Here is a 22,047-nt window from a genome sequence, read left to right as displayed (position 1 = left end):
TAACATGGTTCTCCGGACCTATGCACGTCAGCATTCATGAGCTTGACATGCCTAAACATGCCTATATGCTTTTATAAGCCTCAAACATTTTCTCTGCCAAAATGCTGCTGCCTGGAAGAACAGCGCTTAGGTACAAATGCCCTCTGTGCTCAAGGCAGTGGCAGAACTACCAGGGTTGCAAGAGTCGCACTTGTGACCGGACCCTGAATTTCTGCCAATGTAATAGCCTGCAAGGTGGCTCCAGGGTTGCTAGCTGCAGTTATTATGAGCAGAGTGTCTACTACACTCACACTGCCCTGCCCTAGCACTGGAGTGAAGTGCCCCCTGCCTCCCTTCTCTCACTAGCCACTGAGCACACAAATATAAGGGAGAGCTCTGTGGATTGTAATGTAAAGGGGGACTCTGATATAAGTGGTGGCTTGGTAAGCAGAGACCCCCTTACATTAGGATTCCCAAATCACCCCTTACATCAGAGTTCCCCTTTACACTACAATCCACAGAGCTCCCCCTTAGGGCCCTTTTACTCCACTAAGTGGATCTGTCTGCTCAGCGAGGGATCTGTCTGCTGAGTCCCTGCTGAGCAGGTAGATGACAGGTCCGTGTCCCCTGCACTTGTGCAGAATGGACACAGCACAATGTTCTGTATGGGGCGGTCAGATGTACAAGTAAATGGACCACTTGTACATTTTCTCTACCAAAATGCTGCTACCTGGAAGAACAGTGCTTAGGTACAAATGCCTTCTGTGCATGAGGCAGTGGCGGAATTACCAGGGTCGCAAGAGTCATACTAGAATGGACACAGCACACTGTTCTGTATGGGGCGGTCAGATGTAAATGAACCACTTTTACGTTTACATCTTACTGTCATCCCCATCTGTATGTTTTCAGTGGATTGGATGCTGGTGGGTATAAATGGACACATGTCTGTTTGCATCCACCTCCCCATACAGAACAGTGGGTGGTCCAATTGGTCTACCCGTGTAAAGGGCCCTTACAGTGCAAGTGGAAATTCTGCAGACTCTGAAGTAACGGGGCTTTGGGAACCCTGATTGAGGGGGAATTCTGGGAACGATGATGTAAGTGGAGGCTCTGGTTACCAGGAGTTACCCTTTACACCATAGTCCCCCTTACATCAGAGTTCTCACTTTTCTTCCTTATATCAAAGTCTCCAGAGTTCTCCCTTATATCAGAGTCTGTAGAGTCCCCCTAACAGTGTAAGGGAACTCTGTGAGTTTAGATATAAAGGGGAACTCTGTGGATTCAGATGTAAATGGTAAACTGCGTATTCAGATGTAAAACTGAACTCTGTGGATTCAGATGTAAAGCGGAACTCTGGATTCAGATGTAAAGAGGGAACTCTGTAGACTCTGATATAAGGGGGGACCTTTGTGATTAAATATATAACATTAGAATTGTTATTTAATTACAAAATATAAATATATTATCTATACTGCAAAAAGAAAAAATTGCTGTCCGCCGCTAAAGTCTTTGGGTTTGGCTTGAAGAAAAGGTGATAACCCTACCCAAGACAGCAGGAAGGGGTCCTGTTGCAGGACCATAACAAAGGGCCCCATGACGGGAGAAAAGAACCCGGGATCAGTGGAAAGGGCCCGAGACTAGAGGTCAGGGGGAAATTCATGGTTTCTTGCACCGGGGTCCTGAAGGTTCTAGTTACGCCTCTGGCACAAGGCCTTCAATTGTGTTATTGAAATTTGGAACTTTTTTTTTTTTAATGTTCATAACGACATGAAGAGGTTAAACTCTATGGGGCTGTCCTCTTCACCTAATCTCTACTGTCTCCATAATAGCTGATTTATCATAGGTGATAAGCAGAACTACAGACTTTGTAGCAAGACACAGACAGCTTTTCAAGCCATGCATGACAAATGCTGACACACATATTATGCTACTGTGCAAGGTTGGCAGTGACAGCCACGTCTAATGCAGTGACATGTTCAGTAAGGTGTGTTTATGGGGAGAGAGAGGGTGGGAGGAAAGTCCTTCAGTAACACACGTGATGGAAGACACATTCCTCATTTAATAATCTTAATACCACATCATGTGTTCTTTACCGACAGCTTGATGCCTAAGTTTTGCTAACCTAACCCGTTATGCATATTTTACATACTGTATTTATGACTATAGTGGCTATTCACAATGGATGGGGTACATACATTTTCTGAATTTTTGCAACGCGGTTGAGATGTGCATCATTTAAACTGGACCTAAAGTTAAAAAGTGAGAATTTTAAGTTATAGGGAACATCTAGAAATGTCAAAGTGGTGATAAAGGTTTGTTTAAAAAAAAAAAAAAAATGTATAGACATGTTATACATACCTGCTCTGTGCAATGATTTTGCACAGAGCAGCCCTTATCCTCTTCTTCTCAGGTCCCTGTTCGTCGCTCCTGGCTCCTACCCCTTGACCAGTGCCCCCATAGTAAGCTGCTTGCTATGGGGGCAATGGTGCTTGCTCGCTCTCCAGCCCTGCCCTATGTGTCCTTGGCTCGGCCCCACCCCCCACTCTCTCCTTACTGGCTCATTGGCTGTGATTGACAGCATTGGGAGCTAACAGCTCCAGCTGCTGTGTCCCAGCCAATGAGGAGAGAGAGACCCGAGACAGCCGAGACTCCCATGCACATCACTGGATCGAGAGTAAGCTCAGGTGAGTATTGGGGGGGGGGGCTGTTGGGGGATCTGCACATAGAAGTTTTTTTACCTTCATGCATAGAATACATGAAGGTAAAAAAACCTTCACCCTTTACAACCACTTTTTTTTTTTTTTAGCAAGGGTGCCTAGGCACTCCGGTAACTAAAGCCTCCTAGCTGTTTATCTGCTATGTGAAATCTAAAGGAACTGCTTTCTCTGACTGCTAGTCTCAGATTTGGGAGCAGGTTTGGTGATGTTACTATTGTGCTGATCACTGCTCTTGCTGGAGGCTCCGACACGAGGCCTGCCCCTACCAAGAAACATACCTCAAAAATGTCCTGATTTCGGTAGGACAGTCCCTGGATTTGATCCAAATCCCAGAGACCCACAAACCCACCTAATGTTCCAGCACTGACAGAGAGTCCTATTGGCTATAAAAAAGCCATCAGCCTTTTTTATAAAACCACTTCCGTTCTACTTTAGAAACACTGCTACTGGTCCATAACAAGACTAACATGAAAACAGAACCACTTTAGGAACTGCACAAAATATGTCCAAATACTTATTGTAAAAACTCCAAAAAATAGAGTTCAACTAAAGCTGAACTCCAGGCAGAGATAACATATTCAAACTATTGCAAGCAGTGTAAATACCTGAATTTGGTATAATATCACTCAGAGTTCAGAGAGGGGAGGTAGAAGCAGAATAAGGAACCTGTTAGGTATGCTGTAGTACAATTAGCATGCTGATTCGAGGAGAGAGCAGAGTGAAAGATAGATGACATCATCAATGTACTACTTCTTCCTTCACTGTACAGTCAGAGGGTGGGGGTGGGAAGGAAATCTGTGAAACTAAAGGTAAAATTGCAGCAGAGATGGATCAGATACACTCTGCTTCTAGGCAGGATTGTGCATGTGCCACTTCATTCTCACCCTATAAAATGTATATATTTGTGTGAAGATTAGGTATCAAGTGTAGTCTTTAGGACACAGTAAACTCGTCAACACTTGTGCAGACATCCCAAGTCTCCCACGACTTGCGGGAGTCTCCCGCCTTTGGCCAACGGCTCACGGACAACCGCAAGTGCCGTGCGATCTGATCTCCCAGCTGCAGTCAGTGAGAGACAGAGCCCCTGCTTCCTGTATAGTTCCAGCTCTGTCACAGGTGGAGTGATATGAAATGTACTCGGCCTGTGACAAGAGCCATACAGGAAGCAGCGGCTCTGCTCTCAACTGCAGCCACTGCTTCTTCAAATGCACTCTATGGTACCGTTCGTTTTATGAAGGTGCAGAGAGATGGCGGAGATGGAGTGAGTGCTGGCCCTTAATTACTTCCCCATATCTACGATAGATAGACATGAGACTGAGGGGGGAGGGGGGCCAGGGAGGAACTTACTGTGTGTTCTGTCCCAGTGGGGCCCCTGTGTCTCCCCTCCACTGTCATCAATGAGGGCCTCTGTCACGCTACTTAGTGTCCCCTCTACTGTCATCACTGAGAAACCCTGTCTGTCCCCTCTACTGCAGACATCCCAAGTCTGCCGCAACTTACGGGAGTCTCCCGCCTTTGGCCGGCGGCTCACGGACACCCGCAAGTGCCGTGCGATCTCCCGACTGCTGCAGGAGACTTAGGATGTCTGCAGTCAGTGACAGAGCCGCTGCTTCCTGTATAGTTCTGGCTCTGTCACAGGCGGAGTGATATGAAATGCACTCCAGCTGTGACAGGAGCCATACAGGAAGCAGCGGCTCTGCTCTCTACTGCAGCTGCTGCTTCCTCCAGCAGTACCCACATGACCAGCATTACCCGCCAACAGTGCCAGCAGTACCCACCAGCATTACCGGCCAGCATTACCCACCAGCATTACCCACCAGCATTACCAGCCAGCAGTAACCGCCAGAAGTACCCGCCAGCAGTAACCGCCAGCAGTAATCGCAAGCAGTAACCACCAGCACTACCTGCCAGCACTACCTGCCAGCACTACCCACCAGTGGTACCCACCAGCATTACCTGCCAGCAGTTACCTGCCAGTATTACCCACCAGTAGTAACCGCCAGCAATAACCGCACCAGCAGTACCCGCCAGCAGTAACCACCAGCAGTCTGCAAAATAAGTAGAAAAGGTATTTGCATTAGCGTGTTTGAATTGTTGCAATATGTTTTTTTTAATAACTAGTTGTGTTTTGTCATAATATGTCATGTCCTTGTTCATAGATCTATGAATAAGGAAATGAAATTTTCTGGCTGCCTAAGTAATTTGTGCTAGGGGTGCAACTAGCCCCCAGCACATAACTGTAAATATCCCAGCATGTGCAGTGTTTCTGACTCCCACCACCATGACCACTTCAAATCACTGAAGTGGTCATGGTGGTTAGAGTATTCCTTTAACATTTCTCAGAAGAAGTAAACCTCTGTATAGTAATTCCATTCCATTTCATTTCATCATCCTCTAATTGTGTTAAATTAGTGCAGGGGGGAGCGGCCGAGCAGGAAAGGTTCAGCGGCGCGGCGGGGGGGGGGGGGGGGGCGCGAAGTGCCACCTCCCTTAAATTAGTTTGCTACCTTCCTGAAATAATTTTTTGTAGGTTGGAATGCCTACTTGTGGTTAGGGGCTTTTTCTCCCACTTTTATTCAAAGTTTTATTTAGCAGAAGGGTTGCCCTCACAGGGGTACCAACTCAAATAGTATACAACATAAATCCCTTAGCTTCCTGGCTTTTAACATCAGCTCTAGCCTTTAGTCTAGTTCCATGCAAAACTGAAACTTTTCCTACTAGGCTTCAGTCTGGTCAGGTCAATTACCTTTGGGCTCCCATGCCCATACCAGGATTTACTAATAGAAGGCCAGTTTTCTCTTAATGAGGCATAAATCCTTGAATGGGTGGGAACCCTAGCTGTCAACAAGCCCCTACTACACCATGACACAGAGCAAGCCCTCATATATAATATCTATCTATCTACAGTGGGGAACGAAAGTTTGGGCACCCCCGTTAAAAATGTGTATTAATGTGCATAAAGAAGCCAAGGAAAGATGGAAAAATCTCCAAAAGGCATCAAATTACAGATTAGGCTTTCTTATAACATAGCAACAAAAGTTAGATTTTATTTCCATCATTTACACTTTCAAAATAACAGAAAACAAAAAAATGGCGTCTGCAAAAGTTTGGGCACCCTGCAGAGTTAATATCTTTGGCAAGTATCACAGCTTGTAAACGCTTTTTGTAGCCAGTCAAGAGTCTTTCAATTCTTGTTTTTTTTTGTTTTTACAAACAAGGTTGCTCTTTATTGAAGTAAAACAGAGAAAAACAGCATACAGTAAACGTGTAGCCAGTGGCCACCATGAAAACAGACGGGGAGAATAAATCCCAGAACAGCAGTATAGTGAAACAATGCATAAAAAGGCACAGTGTGGGAGCACAATATAGTGATACAACAACAAGGTGTGAAGAGACGAAAAAGATCCTTGAGAAATCCAACAGATCATTATGCAATAATACAACCAGTGAAGGGGAGATCAAATCACATTGTCTACCCATGGCTGCCAAATCTTTTCATATTTGCGGGGGCAATTTCTATTAATGTAGGTAAGTTTATACATGGGGAGGGCCCCGTTAACCAGGGCCTTCCACGCCGGCAGCGTGGGAGGGGAGGGGGAACCCCACCGCAGAATTATCTCCTTCCTGGCATAATACAGTACCAAAGATATCATTAACCTCGAGTATTTAGAACGCTTGACCTGATCTGGGATGCCCAGAAGCGCCAACTCCGGGGTACACGTGACATTGAGGTTGAGACGGGTGTTCAGAACGTCAAACACCTCGCCCCAGAACTCCGTCACACGCGGGCAGTCCCAGAACATGTGCAGGTAGGAGCCCTCAGCCAGCAGACATTTAGGGCAGTCAGCCGAACGCGCAGGGTACATTCTGTGCAGTCTCGAAGGAGTGAAGTAAACTCTATGTAGAAATTTGGTGTATATAAGCTTGTCCCTGGCAGCGATAACCGAGCTCGATCCCTGACCTAGGCAGTTGTCCCAGTCCTCCCTATCCAAGTGAGGTATATCCGCAGACCAACGCTGCCACAGGCGCTCCAGGGCCGGAGAGGCCTCAACAAGTAGGGTGGCATACAGGGCAGATAACGGTTTGGGGAGCTCGGCCTGCGCTAGGACATCCTCCAGGCGGTCAGTCTGGAGAACTGGAGTGGTCAGGAACTGGGCGCGAATCGCATGGCGCAGTTGGAGGTAGCGGAACCCTATCCAACGGGGGAGGTCAAAGGAGCCACGCAAGTCCGCAAGCGTGCGCAGCTCACCAACTGGCATAATATCTTTCAGCCTGCGAATTCCGCGATCAGCCCAAACCTGCGGATCTGGAAGCGTCCGCAGATGAGGGAAGGACGGATTGCCCCACAAAGGCTGGTAGGGGGACCAAGTATTAGGTTGGAGAAACCGCGCTCGAGCCACCGTCCAAACCCTGAGGGTAGTCCTAGTTGGTGGAGGGAGAGACGGATACGCTCTCACACCCCGGTAGGGCAGATTGCCGAGACCCGCTAGGGAGCCCAGGCAAGCAGCCTCCAGGCACGTCGCCGCGTTCGACCGAGAGCCCTCAAACCACCAATGGACGGTGACCAGGACAGCCGCCCAAAAGTAAAACTTAAAATGGGGAAAGGCCAAGCCACCCGACGACACAGGTAGCTGCAATGTAGACCGCGCCAACCTGGGATGCGATCCAGCCCATAAAAAGGAGCCGACACAAGTATCTAAGTCACGAAAAAAGCTGACCGGGATCCACACCGGGGATTGGAGGAATACATACAGGAATTTTGGCAAAAAAAATCATCTTGATGATATTAATATGGCCCAGCAGGTTCAAGGGCAGGGATCCCCAGCCCGTGCAGCGCTCGCGAAGACGGTCCAATATAGGGTTAATGTTGTGGGAGAGGTAGTCACCGCTGTTTTTGGTAATCCGGATCCCCAGGTATTTAAATTCGTCCACCCACACCAAGGGAGAAGGGGCCACCTGGGCCCTCGCATCCGAATCGAGGGGAAACAACACTGATTTGGACCAATTTATACGTATCCCCGAAAACCTGCCGAATGATTCAAAAATGGCCAGGGCAGCCTGCAGGGACGAGGACGCATCCGCCAGGTACAGCAAGGTGTCATCGGTGTAGAGAGACACCTTCTCCTCAAGGGAGCCCATCCGCCAACCGCGGACAGCCTCCGAGGAACGAACCAGGGCCGCCAGCGGTTCCAACGCCAGGGCAAACAACCCCGGGGAAAGTGGGCAGCCCTGTCTCATCCCCCTACCCAGAGGGAAGGCCGCAGAGGCGACGCCATTTGTGCGGACCCGAGCCGACGGGCGGCGATAAAGCAGGCGCAACCAACCCAGAAAGCGAGGACCAAACCGAAGCGACGGAGCACCGACCAGAGATACGGCCACTCGACCGAGTCGAAAGCCTTCTCTGCATCTAGAGAGGCCACCACCCGCTGCCCAGGGTTGAGATGCGGGGCAGAAAGGTTAAGGTGAAGACAACGGAGATTAATATCCGTCCCCTTCCGCGGCATAAAACCAGTCTGATCCACATGCACAAGGTCCTCAATGACCGAAGTCAAACGAATGGCCAAGACCTTGGCCAGAAGCTTGGCATCGGTGTTCAGCAGGGATATAGGGCGGTACGAGAAGCAGTCCCCCGGGTCCTTACCAGGTTTGAGGATGAGCACTATGAGGGCCTCTGAGAAGGAGTCCGGCAAGGCACCCAGGTCTGTAAATTTAGCCAAAAGGTCCACCGGGCGAGGCGCCAGGGGCTCCTGGAACGTAGAATAAAATTCCACTGGGATACCATCTGGGCCCGGAGCCTTGCCAGGCTGCATCCTCGACAAGGCCATCTGGACCTCCTCCAAGGTAATTGGCCTATCCAAGCGTACCCTAGTCTCCTCATCCAATTCCGGGAGGGAGACACCAGCCAGGTAACTCTCCAGGTCTTCCTCATCATAGTTCACCCTAGAGGTGTACAGAGCTTGATAAAATTCACGGAAACAATCATTGATGTCTGTGACATCAGATAACATGTCGCCAGAGGGGGACCGGATCCGACCAATATGCGTGACAGGAGTCGACAGCCAGGCCAAGAGACGGCCATTTTTGTCCCCATGTTCAAAAATACGTTGAGCCGTCGACAGAAGGGACTTCTCCGTGGCAGCAGCCCTGCACACCGAGAGCTCCCGCAACGCAAGCTGGAAGGATGCATAATGGGCCGCATCAGGGGACGCTACATAAGACTCTTCCGCCAAGCGGAGTCATGCCTCCAACTGCTCCAGAGACTGTACAGAATTCCTGCGGGCTGCCGCAATACGGGTAATATACACTCCTCTCAACCAGGCCTTGAAGGCATCCCATAGGACCAGTGGGTCAGGGTGCTCGATATTGCGTGACCAAAAAATGGATAATTCAGTCGGCATAGCGTCAAGAATAGAGGGCTCCATTATCCAATATCTAGATAGCCGCCACCCGCCACTCGGCCTCCCATCAGACAATCGGAGAGAAAGCAATAATTGAGCATGGTCAGAGATGCCCCGGGGCAAAATAGAGGCAGCGGCGACCATTTTAACCACCTCCATACGGGAGGCCAACGCTAAGTCTATACGGGAGAAAGTCCGATGAGAGGCCGAGTGACACGTAAAACGCCCGATCCGATGGGTGTAAGCTCCGCCAGACATCCACCAGAGAAAAGGTGGACATCCAACGGGCCAAGGCGTCAGACCAGACCGAGGGAGGGTGGAGGCAATCCAGATCCGGAGTGGGAGACATATTAAAATCACCCAACAATAGTACATTGACCACATCAAACGAGACAATCAATTGCATAAGAGTGTAGAGGAAGGCATGGTCAACCGGAGGAGGCAAGTAAAGACCCACCAGCAGAAAGGGCACGGAATGTATGGTAGCATGTAACAGCACATATCTCCCGGCCGGGTCAGTCCGAACCTCCAGCAGCTGAAAAGGCAGTGAGCGATGCACGAGGATACTAACCCCCCTGGCGTAGCATGAATACGTGGAGTGATAATGGGAGCCCACCCAGGCCCGCCTAAGACCCCGAGTGCGAGATCCCAGCAGGTGGGTTTCCTGTAGAACACAAATGTGCGGGGCATATCTGTGCAGAAAGGTAAAGACCAAGGAGCGTTTAACCGCAGAATTCATACCCCGCACATTCCAGGAAAGCACATCAACCTTCGCCATAATCACCCAAGGGGACCATCAATGCAGGATAGGCACACATCACCACTCCACCGGAAGCCGGGGGGCCAGGCCCCCCGCCCACCGACCAGACCCCCTCAAGGGTCGCACACAGGACCGTAGCCACACCAGTTAGATTATAAAGAGCAACCAGAAAAACAAAATCTTGTACAAATAAACCCCTGAGCTCGCAGAGTAACCCAAAGCGAACATTAGAAATCACAGTGTGCGAGTCAGAACAAAACAACCCACGGTTCCCCCCACCCCCCTCCCCGCCAGACCCAAAAACAAGGGCAGGCATGGATCCCCTAACCCCCCACAACAGTCAAGTCAGAAAGGTGACGTGAAACCAAGGGCCAACGGGCACTCGGGTAAGGCAATGATATAAGGCACAACCGGTACCAGTCAAGTGCAGCTGCGTGGTGCAGCCGAGAGCGATACACACCGGATCCGAGCATGCAATTCAAAGGAGCTCAAGCCAGCCAGCCAGCTGACAAAGGGTGCAGACATCCATCCGGGGGCGACCAGGCGTAACGCCGCAATCCAACAAGGGTGATGTAAGTTGCTGCCAGCATGGCAGCCAGGGCACAGAAAAGTCAGGGAGGGAGGAAATACACAAGCCAGTGGCAACATAAGGGTGGGTGAAACATCGCCGGGCAACGAACAGCACAGGGAATACCCACTCAGCCACGGGGGGGAAGTCGCTCCAGCCAGTCCGATGCATCTCTAGGATCCGTGAAAAAACGGTTGGATTCCCCATCGATCACCCGGAGTTTAGCCGGGAACAACATATTGTACTTGATGCCCCGGGACTGGAGCGCAGCCTTGACTGCATCAATAGAGCGATGCTGTTTCTGTGTCTCCACGGTGTAGTCCGGGAAGATCATGAGCTTGGCGTTCTGGTAGGACAGCGACCCCACCGCCCGAGCCGCCCGCAGGGTCTCATCCCGGTCTCTGAAGTTCAAGAGTCGAAAGGATCATAGTGCGAAGCGGAGAGCCTTCCGGGCCCGGGCGAGGAGGGACCCGGTGAGCCCGCTCCACGGTGTAGTGCTGGGAGTAGCGGGCCACAGGCAGCACCGACTGGAGCAGCTCCTCCACGAACAGCGACGGGTCCCTACCTTCCGCTCCCTCCGGGAGTCCCACTATCCGGAGGTTATTGCGCCGGTTGCGATTCTCGGCGTCCTCGGCACAGAACTCCAATGCTCTCACCTTGGAATGCAAGACCCGTAGGTAGGCCGTGTGTTCAGCCAGCGTGTCCTCCACAGGGCCAACGCGCTGTTCCACCTCCGTGAGTCGGGACCGGATCTTGTCGAAGTCCTGCCGCATCAGACAGACATCCATCTGCACTGCCTCGATTTTCGTGGTGAGTGCCGTCTGGCAGGCCACTATTGCCGCCATGACCTCCGGGATGCCAGGCAGCGGGACCTCGGCAGCAGGTTGTTGCTCCATCTGAGAGGCCATATTGCAGGAAGGGCAAGGCGGCTGCGGCCTAGTCTGCGCAGGAGCAGGCGCCCCGGGGGATTGCACCGTCTGCGGAAAATGGAGCTTCTTCGTCCGCTGTTTTCGGGCAGATGACCGGCTGGGCATGCAGAGGACCGAAATCGGCAGGGTAAGTGAGAAAGGCAATCACGGATTACAAGCAGGATAAATCGCTCTCGGAGCTCTCAGCAGGCACGTCTGCTCAGGTCGCCATCTTGGACACGCCCCCCTTTCAATTCTTGTTTGATGTATCTTTGCCCATTCTTCCTTACAAAAGTCTTCCAGTTCTTTGAGATTTCTGGGCTGTGTGTCACGCACTGATCTTTTAAGGTCTATCCATAGATTTTCAATTATGTTGAGGTCAGGAGATTGAGAAGACCATGGCAAAACCTTCAGTTTATGCCTCTTGATGTAATCCCCCGTGGATTTCGAGGTGTGTTTAGGATCATTATCCATTTGTGGAAGCCACCCTCTCTTTAACTTCAGCTTTTTCACAGATGGCATCAAGTTACCATCCAAAATTTGCTGAAATTCTATTGAATCCATTTTTCCTTCTACTTGTGAGATGTTCCAAGTGCCACTGGCTGCAATACAACCCCAAAGCATGATTGATCCACCCCCATGCTTAACAGTTGGACATAGGTTCTTTTCATTAAATTCTGTGCCCCTTCTCCAAACGTACCTTTGCTCATTCCGGCCAAAAAGCTCAATTTTAACCTCATCGGTCCACAGAACTTGTTTCCAAAATGCATCAGGCTTGTCTATATGTTCATTTGCAAAGTTCAAACATGGATTTTTGTGGTGAGGACGTAGAAGAGGTTTTCTTCTGATGACTCTTCTATGAAGACCATATTTGTACAAGTATCTCTTTATAGTGGAATAGTGTACCACAACTCCAGTGTCTGCCAGATCTTTCTGGAGGGATCGTGCAGTCAGACGTCGGTTTTGATTTGTTTTTCTCACAATCCTGCGAGCTGTTCTGTCTGATGTTTTTCTTGGTCTTCCAGATCTTGCTTTAACTTCCACTGTTCCTGATGACTGCCATTTCCTAATTACATTCCGAACAGAGGATATTGACATCTGAAAACGCTTTGCTATCTTCTTATAGCCTTCTCCAGCTTTGTGAGCGTCAACTATTTTCAGTTTCAGTTTTCTAGACAACTGCTTAGAAGATCCCATGGTGCTGATTGTTGGGGCAAGGTCAGATGAGTCTGGGCATTTAAAACCTTTGAGATTGACATCAACTGGTCTTCCCAGACGATGATTGAGAACAATCCATGACACTGGCAGGTCTCAGCCTTGCAAATGGGGCAGTACATGCTATAAATTCTGCAGGGTGCCCAAACTTTTGCAGACACCATTTTTTTGTTTTCTGTTTTCTGTAATTTTGAAAGTGTCATTGATGGAAATAAAATCTAACTTTTGTTGACATATTATAAGAATGTCTAATCTGTAATTTGATGCCTTTTGGGGATTTTTCCATCTTTCCTTGGCTTCTTTATGCACATTAATACAAATTTTTACCTGGGGTGCCCAAACTTTCGATCCCCACTGTATCTATATATATATATATATATATATATATATATCATATGGGCAAGTATTGAGCCAGAGCGGTAGTGAGTACATTACACAATACAAGGCAACATTTTTGGAATGTATTTCCATGTACTTTTCTGTATTGATGGATTGTTCCAATTTATTTGGGAAACCTTTCACACACTTCCTAACCATTTATTCAGCAAGGTGTCATCAGATTCTGGCAATATGTTCTCTTTGTTTATCTATGGATGTATGCAGCCAAATTCTTTCACTGCCAGCTGCTTACTAAATATGTCCTTTCATGGGAACTTTTATATTTACCAAAATGTAAACGGAGAACATATCTTAGCAAGTCTTCCATGTAAATTGAACTTATCTATAATTATTTTTACAGCATTTGGATCAAATATACTATAATTATGTAATTTTCACATAGTAATTTTTAGACAATTACTCAAATGATTCAGTAAGGCAGTACAAAGAGCATGCATGATATGCAAAGTGCAATAAACCATTTCATCTAGTTATAAATCATATTTATAATAACCTGAAATCTCATTACATGGTTATTGCACTTTGCACATTGCCATTGTTATGTTAAAGGAACTAAATAGGCCTAGAGAAATTTAAAAAGGGGCCTATATCACACAAACACACTGGGGTTGATTTTCCTAAAGGCAAATAGTCTATGCACTGCAAGTGCAGTTGCTCTCGGAACATGCAAGGAAATAAAATAAAATCATTTTTGCTTGCACATAGAAATCAACAGAGCTTTTCCTTCTTTTCAGAGCTCCCCCTTAGATCTAGCGCAACTGCACTTGCAGTTCACTTGAAGTGCACTTGCAGTGCACAGTACATTTGCCAACATACCTGTTACAAGATTATGAAAACATAAACTGAGTTTGAGTACTTGTATTGTAAATTGAGACGTTCAACATTTTTTGTGATCTCATAGTGTAAGCCAATACTTTAAGCCATGGGTGCCACATTAACACTAAATGTTGTTGTAGCACGACCCCCTTGAGGGCTGCTGGTTAGTGGAAGTTCCTCTGCACTCACCTGACCCTTAGAAGTATCCAACCCACTAGGCGCTTTAGGTTCAGACATTTCAGAGATGATCTCCAAAAATGCACTGACACAATAGAGATACAAGTCTGACTGAGATAAAAGGTAAATCAGACAACTTAATAAGAACAGATAGGGTTCTGTAATAACAGATATTGCAGTATGAATCCATTAAAACCCCACTTATCACTTATTTAATTGTCAGGCTTTAACTGTCAGATATTTGTAATCCCAATGTAGTGGTGTATATGAAATCCTATCTGCAGTCAGTGTATGGTGGATGTAGGTTTATATTTGCGATTTCAGGATTGTTTTTTCTCCATCGGCAAAGTTCCTAACATATTCAGCAGAGTGTGATTAAACCTCACATGTTGAGGATCTCCCTGTGGATGATATGGAGTTGTCCTGGACTTCTGTATATTTAGAAATTCACATAGTCTTCGGATCAGCTTACTTTCAAAGTCCCGGCCTTGATCAGAATGTATACATTGTGGTAGGCCGTAATGGACAAAGAACTTTTCCACAAGCGTCTTGGCAACTGTGCTAGCCCGCTGGTCTCACGTTGGAAAAGCCTAAGCATATCTAGTAAAATGATCTGTCACAACCAGGACATTACTACACCCACCCAGGTCAGGTTAGAGACACAGGAAGTCAATGCACACTAACTCCATAGGTCCTTGACTTCGTAGATGGCCCATTGCAGCAGCTCTATGTGGTAAAGTCTTCCTCTGAATACACAGAATACAAGAGTGGCAATAACTTTCCACTTCTTTCCTCATAAAAGGCCAATAGAACCGATCTCTGACCAACTTGAAAGTTCGGTCCGGCCCCAAATGTCCATGAGCATCATGAAGGGCCATTAGTACAATCAACCGATGCTTCAATGGCAAGAACAACTGTTGAACTCCGTCTGCCTCTTCTGCAGGGCACATATGGTAGACAATCCCGTCTTCCAACTTCATCTTGTCCCAGTCCTTGAAAATTACTCTAACCCCTCCAATTGGGATATCCAGTAAGGTTTCAGGATCTCCTGAAGTCAGCGCTGCTTTCACTAGTGCACACAGAGGGTCCTCCTTCTGATCCTTCCTCATATCTTCATTTGTTAACTTCGCACTTGAGTTAAAGCACAGTAGAAATGAGGCACCTCCGCCGGAAAGACTCCCACTGCCTCAGCTCCTTTATGTCGATATTCTACTCCTTAACATGCAGCTTGAACTCCCTCTGAGGTCAGATGCACCCAGTCACTTTCTTCTCCATTTGAGGAATGCGTTCGTCTTGATAGAGCGTCTGCATCCAGATTCCCTTTCCCAGGTCGGTATTTTAGGCTGAACTGGAACCCTGATAAAGCAGCCAACCACTCATGTCCAGTGGCATCTAACTTAGTCAGCAAATAAGTGAATGGATTGCTATCTGTCTTCACCACAAAGAAGGCCCCATACAGATAATCCCGCAGCTTGTCCACTACTGACCACTTGAGGGCCAGAAACTCCAACTTTTGTATGGGGTAATTCTTCTCTGAAGGCGACAGACTGCGGCTTACATAGGCTACAGGACATAGGCTTCCTTCATTCTCTTGATACAGCGCTCCACCCAGTCCGTCCCAAGTGGCATCAACATCAATAGGGTTTTGCTGGGTCAGCATAAGCCAACACAGGGGCTCTGGTAAGACTCTTCTTCAATTTCCAGAAAGCTTGCTCACATCCGGTATTCCACTGATTTTGAATTGACTCTCTAGACCCTCTAGGTCCCTTTGAACATGGTTCTTCACTCGGTTGCAAACCTTCTTTGTCAATTTCCTTTTTCAGCAACTCATTCAAAGGCTTTGCTATCTGTGCAAAATTCTTGACGAATCTTCTGTTATAGGGGCAGAACCTCAAGAAAGACCGCAGTTCCGTTATCTTGGTTGGGGCAAGTAGTAATGGCCTCTAACTTCTTGGGGTCAGTCGCCACCCCATCTGCTGAGACCACATGCCCCAAATAGGTGACAGACGTCTGGTAGAACTGGCACTTCTACATGGACAACTTTATAGAGCCTCTGAAAAACCTTCTCAAGACGAGCTTTGTGTTCTTCCACCGTTTTGCCAAACATGATAATATCGTCCAAATATACAAGGACTTCGACTAAATTCATGTCACCCACAGTATTTTCCATTAATCTTGGACCGGCTGCCCAGTGATGTTCCTGAAAACTGACAGGAACCTTCCCTCCAGTTCTCCACAAGGCCTTCATAGGGACTATTTCTGGGACTAATTCCAGCCCGGCGTCATCCCCCAGTGGATTGCCTTCCAGCATCACGAAAGGATCCGGCTGAACCAAAGACAGCTTGACTGTGGCTTTCATACATGTCCTTTCACCTGGCTGCAACACCCCCTCTTGAGTGTCCAATCGCCACAGCTTCCCCACTCCTTCTGCTGGGGCCTTCTGTTCTTGTATCACTCGTTGAAAACGCATTTCTTAATTGAGGGTGTACTTCTTCAACTGGAGAACCCCTTAAGGCCAAGGGGGTAAGCATTCTCCTCACCAGATCTGTATTAGTCCCAATGATCAAAGAGTTCTGTTTTGCCCCAGGGGGCCGAGGGCACACCACCGCCAGTGCGTCGAAGACCTCCATCTTCTCATCTGCTGATGGATTAAAAGCAATTTTTATGGGTATATACCCATCATAGGGAAACTTCTGGGGTCCAAGCCCCACAATTTCCAACTCCTCTAGCTTGCACAGTGGAATATGTTTCAGATGCTTGTCATAGAAGTCTCTATACAACAGCATAACTTGAGCCCCCGTGTCTAACAAGGCCTTAGTATAGATTCCCTCCACTTGCAACGAGACCACCGGAGAGGGCCCCACCAAATTCTTAGGCATCCTCCCCTCTGCAGCTGTGAATAATTTTCGCCGTGCGGTTGGCGCCGGTCTTTCCAGTCTTCTGGGTGTATCTATTACAGGTGTTACTGGAGTGAAACTAATGGGAGAAACTGTTCTCATTTCACATCCGGATGTGTCCCTTCTAGGGAACTCAGCAGTCTGTACTTCTAACGATTTCATGATGGGAGACCAGATCCTCTTCTTCTTCACTGGCGGAGAAGATGCACTGACCCCTTGTGTCTTTTCACCCAACCCAGGCGGCCCCCCTTGTAAACTAAGTGTAGAGGGGCAGGACCGGGCAGAGCGCCCTTTCCCACTCCATTTTTTACCAGTTTTACTAGTGCTGGAGCTCTTTTTAATCTTGGGATGCTCAATTGGCTCCTTCACTGAGGTCCCCTATAGTTTTACGCCTTCTTTGCAAAAAGAATTTCTGTAAAGCTTTCAACAGCTCCTCCAACACTTCAGGACTGAGTCCCCGCTTGGGGCATTTGGCCCGAAAATGTCCAACTTCTCCACACTCAAAACACCCTCTATCTCAGAAGGGTGAAAGATTCAACCCCTTAAGACTCTTCTTTGGTTCTTGAACTCTTCCCTTAAACTTCATGACTTGCATCAGGGTCTGGCACATCTGAGTTTGGGCATGTGTCACCTGGATTATTCATTCATTCGGTGGAACTTGGATTCTCTTCAGACTTCTTCTTCCCTGCAGGGTTTTCACAATGACCTAAGTCGGTACCCACTTCACTCTCTTCATCTGAGAGGCTGTTCTCAACTCGAGCTAAATGGGCAGAGTCCCTTTCTTTCTGCCCTTCACTGCTTAACAGCTCTCTGACACTTTGGCTCTTTTCTTCCAGCAAGGCCTCCTCTTCTCTCACCTTCCTCATCAACTCAGGATAGGTAGGGTTGGTTCGGACTCCTTTTAGTAACAGTTTTAGGATGATAGGGTGATTAGGCCGAGCCCCTTGCAGCACCCTGTCCAGCCGCACTTGATCAGCATCTTTAGGGTCTATGCCCTTTTTCAGCAGAATCTGGTGCAACATCTTGTCCAACCGGAAAACATAGTCAGATAATATCTCTCCCCATTGCTGGTGGGTATGATTAAACTTGTACAAAAGATCTGTAGTTTTTTCCACTCGTCCAAAGACAGCAAACAGGGCATCTATGTAGTCTTTAGCCATACAGGTTTTGTTGCCCATCCTCAGGTTTCTAATCACTTCAGCAGCTGGGCCCCTCAAACTCTCACTGAGCCGCTGTCTCTTCACCGCCTTGGGCACACTTCACTCTTCCACAGCCTGGGTGGCCTGGCTCATCCAACTCTCAAAGTCCTCTTCTCCAGTGGGAGTTGGTAGTTGGCCAGAGAAGAACAGCAGCCGCCTGTAGCTCTGTCCAGTGCCATTAGAACCAGTCTTGACCAGACTGTCTACTAGAAGGCTCATATCTACATAAAAAGAGGCAGGGTGAACTACTAGTCTGTTGGCGTCCCCGTTCACAGGGACGGGACTGGGCGGTGAGGGTGGTGACCCTTCTTCTAACATCTCCTTCTTCTCCAGTTGAAAGGGCCTGAATTCCCTCGTTTGGTGTCACCTCTTCTACCTGAAAGCATTCAGGTATGTCTTCTTGCCATTCTAGCAGCATTTGGACGACGTCAAACTCGTTGTCTGCCCAGGTATCTAATAAATAAGCCCTCTGATCTGGTGCCAAAGCTTTCACCCACCTCTGAATCTCCTTTTCTGTGCACTCATTCCGTGTGACCTTCAGGACTGTGCTCCGCTCCAATTGGGCCCCTTGGGACTGTCCCCAGGCTCTGGTGATGGTCAAGTCCATGGCCCTTCCTGGAATAGGCTCGTAGGGGGGTGTACTCAGGGCTGGAGTGGCAAATAGGATCCAGGACGAGTCCCCAAATGTAGCACGACCCCCTTGAGGCCTGCTGGTTAGTGGAAGTTCCTCTGCACTCACCTGACCCTGAGAAGTATCCAACCCGCTAGGCAGTTTAGGTTCAGACATTTCAGAGATGATCTCCAAAAATACACTGAGAGAGGAGCGCAGCAACGTCACAATCCATCGCCACGGACCGCACTGCAGGCGGCCGCGGCTGCTGTACTCTCCGGTATCACACCGCTTCTCGCTACAACTCAAGTTGGCACCATGTAAGTGTATTTCCTTTATCTAATAAATAAGTTGGAAGATTTTACACTATCTGCGGTTTTTTATTCTATGTCCTACCGGGGAGATCCGCTTTAGTAACCAGAGCAGCATAGATCCCAGGACCCAGGAGCAACAGAGGAAGGAGTCCACACAGGCTGATATTTCTGGCACAGATTATATATTGTTCTGGTAAGAGGCTGACCTGCTCCCCCCCACAGAGGGAAAGGTGTGTGGGAAACTCTTCTCTGCTTTCTTTGGGCTAGTCTATCAGTGGATCGAATAGTACATACGCCTTTGTATTATTGCATCTGGTAAGGGGTTAATTCACTTATGGTGGAGGTCTTCGCTGTACTCACCTAATAAGTTTGAAGTTTGGCACCTTGGAGACACGTCACATGTATGGTGGAATTGAAAGGACTTTATTCATTCACGGACTCATTACTATATTTTATTATTGATTGTGTTTTTGAATTTTATGTCGAGCACATTGATTTGTCACTGGAACCTTATTATATCACCTTAGAGGTCCTTTGTCCTCTCTGATTTACATTTATATATTGTTTGATTTTTATTATGTTTTGACATATGATCTTTATTATTGATTTGTTCTCACATATAGTTAATATATTACGAGATACATCACTCAACAGTTTAGCGCACCTGATACACCTTTTTCACTTCACATTCTTTTTTCTAAGGTTGCGGCTTTTCTGTTAGTCCAGAGCACTTTTTTCCTTATGACATTCACAATAGATATACAAGTCTGACTGTTTACTGAGATAAAAGGTAAATCAGACAACTTAATAAGAACAGGTAGGGTTCTGTCATAACAGATATTTCAGTATCAATCCATTAAAACCCCACTTATTACAAGGGAGCTCAAAAGAATGACACTGCAGAAATAAATGCTTAATCAACAGATTGTTATATTCAGTGAATAAGAGTGACTGAAAGAACTATTAGCTTTAACTGCCAGGGCTATTGCTAAATGTATTAACAATGAACACTGCTTAACCTCTTCTAAAATCAGAACTGGCATGTTTACCTAATAAGAATCTAGGATTATTTCAATAGGTCCCCTTTAAGAATTGTGAGCAATGAAGTTATTTATCACTCTTCAGTGTAATATTTGTAATCCCAATGAAGTGGTGTATATGAAATCCTATCTGCAGTCAGTGTATGGTGGATGCAGGTTTATACTTGCAATTCCAGATGTCACCAGGCACTTTTTCACGCAGCAGTGTCCACATGTGACTATCCGGTCACCCAGGCGGAACGTCTCCTCACGATGCTATGTCACTGGGGATGTTCGGCTCTCGCTGTTCCGGTCAGTCAGTTCAGCTTTACCCGCTCTGCACTTAGCTCAACTGGATCTGTCACCTCCCTGTGACTACCAGCATCTGCACTGCTGAGGATGGGCTCTGCTCTCTCTAGGCCGCACACTCAGGCCTCCGTCACCAACTGTGTCCTCTAGCACCTCTCAGACTGATCCGTTCTCCACGGGTCCCGGAAGCAAGAGAGCGCACGTTCGGCCCCGCAGAGAGGTATATCGGCTCTCCCACAATCCTTCACTCTCCCGTGGCACCCTGGGAGTATAGTCCCTTCTCCCATCCATGTAACAATCTGCAGTCCACACCAAACTACATCTCCCACAATCCAATTTGTCAATTTCCAGGAAAAGCCGATCCTTCTTGTAAAACTCTTAAAGGAGCATTCTAGTTGCATTATAACGATAACTTGATTATATATACTTATGACATATATACATATATAGTAGTCCCAGCTTGGCTACATTGTTATGATTGAAATGCAACTTACAGAATTGTTGGATGAATAATGCATACAATTAGTAAGAAAGAGTTGGTTAAAAACACGACACTCTGCGTGTTTCCATCAGAGCCACCGGAGAAGAGGGGAATCGCCTACAGCCACAAAGATCCCAGGTCTGCTGAAATACCTTAAAACAAATATGGGGGGGAAAGATCATGGCAATATTTAGTGTTATTGTGGCACCCACAGTTACAAGTTTTTTCTTATACATTTACACCTTACTATTATTTTTTATTAGAATTTTATTTCTATATGAAGATCCAGGATGTTGCCCCAGAGGAAGAGCAAGTATCAAAACAATTAAGAACTTGGGCTTCATATGATCTGCATGGAATGAATATGTGAGGATATGTAGCATCACATGTAGACATATGATTCCAGTAATGTGAGCCACATACAGTATGATGTATTAGCTTGCAGCCTGTGCATGATTTTTCTGTTTTCTGTTTTTATTGCAAAAATATTAATAACGCTTTGTTCATTTTTGTACTGGTTTGGTTAAAAAAACATTAAAAGTCACTTCCATCCTCATTTTTTTTTTTTTGTAAGAGATCTATCTGGATGTAATGGCTGATTAGTCATGTGAATTGACCACCCTGATACAGTAATTGTGGGTATTTGCTAAAATAGGATATATTTAAATTAATAATACCTTGACGGATGTTTTAAACCTTTCCCATTTTAATGAAAAGTGTTGTATTGCAATTTTTGTTCCCACTGGAAATATTTCCTATCACATCCTTTCCCCACAGGAAGTAAAAGGGAAATTCCCCCAATAGGGAAACTAATTGCAGTAAAAACCTGACAGTGCTTATTTCCTTTCCCCATGTTGTCCAAAAAAAATTGCTGGAGTTGAGCTTTAACTAGGACATTTCCTTGATAGTGTTAGTGTTCGGTTGGTTTTTGAAGCAGATAGGTAAGCTTTAGGTCTAGAGATTGTTTAGGATTAGGCTAGGAGGAAGGTTAGCGATATGCTGTGCGGGGCCATAGGCATTAGGTCAAATATGCTGTTGGTCTTAGCATGTTCTGTCCGCACTGGTCAGCACAGAGAACTTCTTTTCAACAAAATAGGGGCCTGTTTTGAAATGTCTATGGGAAAGCAAAATCCACTGGAAGGAAGTTGACTGCTGGTTACATATGCCTATCAGATTCTGAATGATCTCAGAAGCGTGTCAAACTGATGCCATGGACACAAGCCCAAAACCTGAGATTGGTCCTTATAGCTTATTTATTCAACTTCAGGGCATCATAATATT

General features: G+C 47.0%; 1 long non-coding RNA gene across 1 annotated transcript in view; it reads left to right on the top strand.

The window, feature by feature from the left end:
- LOC309546386 overlaps positions 1–22,047 on the top strand; it is a 64,592-nt gene that overhangs the window by 29,500 nt on the left and 13,045 nt on the right. Inside the window, exon 2 of the long non-coding RNA XR_014224931.1 lies at positions 21,050–21,176. This is a non-coding gene — a long non-coding RNA (uncharacterized lncRNA). The remainder of the gene's footprint in view (positions 1–21,049; positions 21,177–22,047) is intronic.

The sequence above is a fragment of the Pelophylax lessonae genome, assembly GCF_965119305.1.
Source record: "Pelophylax lessonae genome assembly, chromosome: 2".
Lineage (NCBI taxonomy): Eukaryota > Metazoa > Chordata > Amphibia > Anura > Ranidae > Pelophylax > Pelophylax lessonae.
Note: the sequence above shows the minus strand (reverse complement) of the source record. Positions and strands in the feature narration are given on the sequence as shown.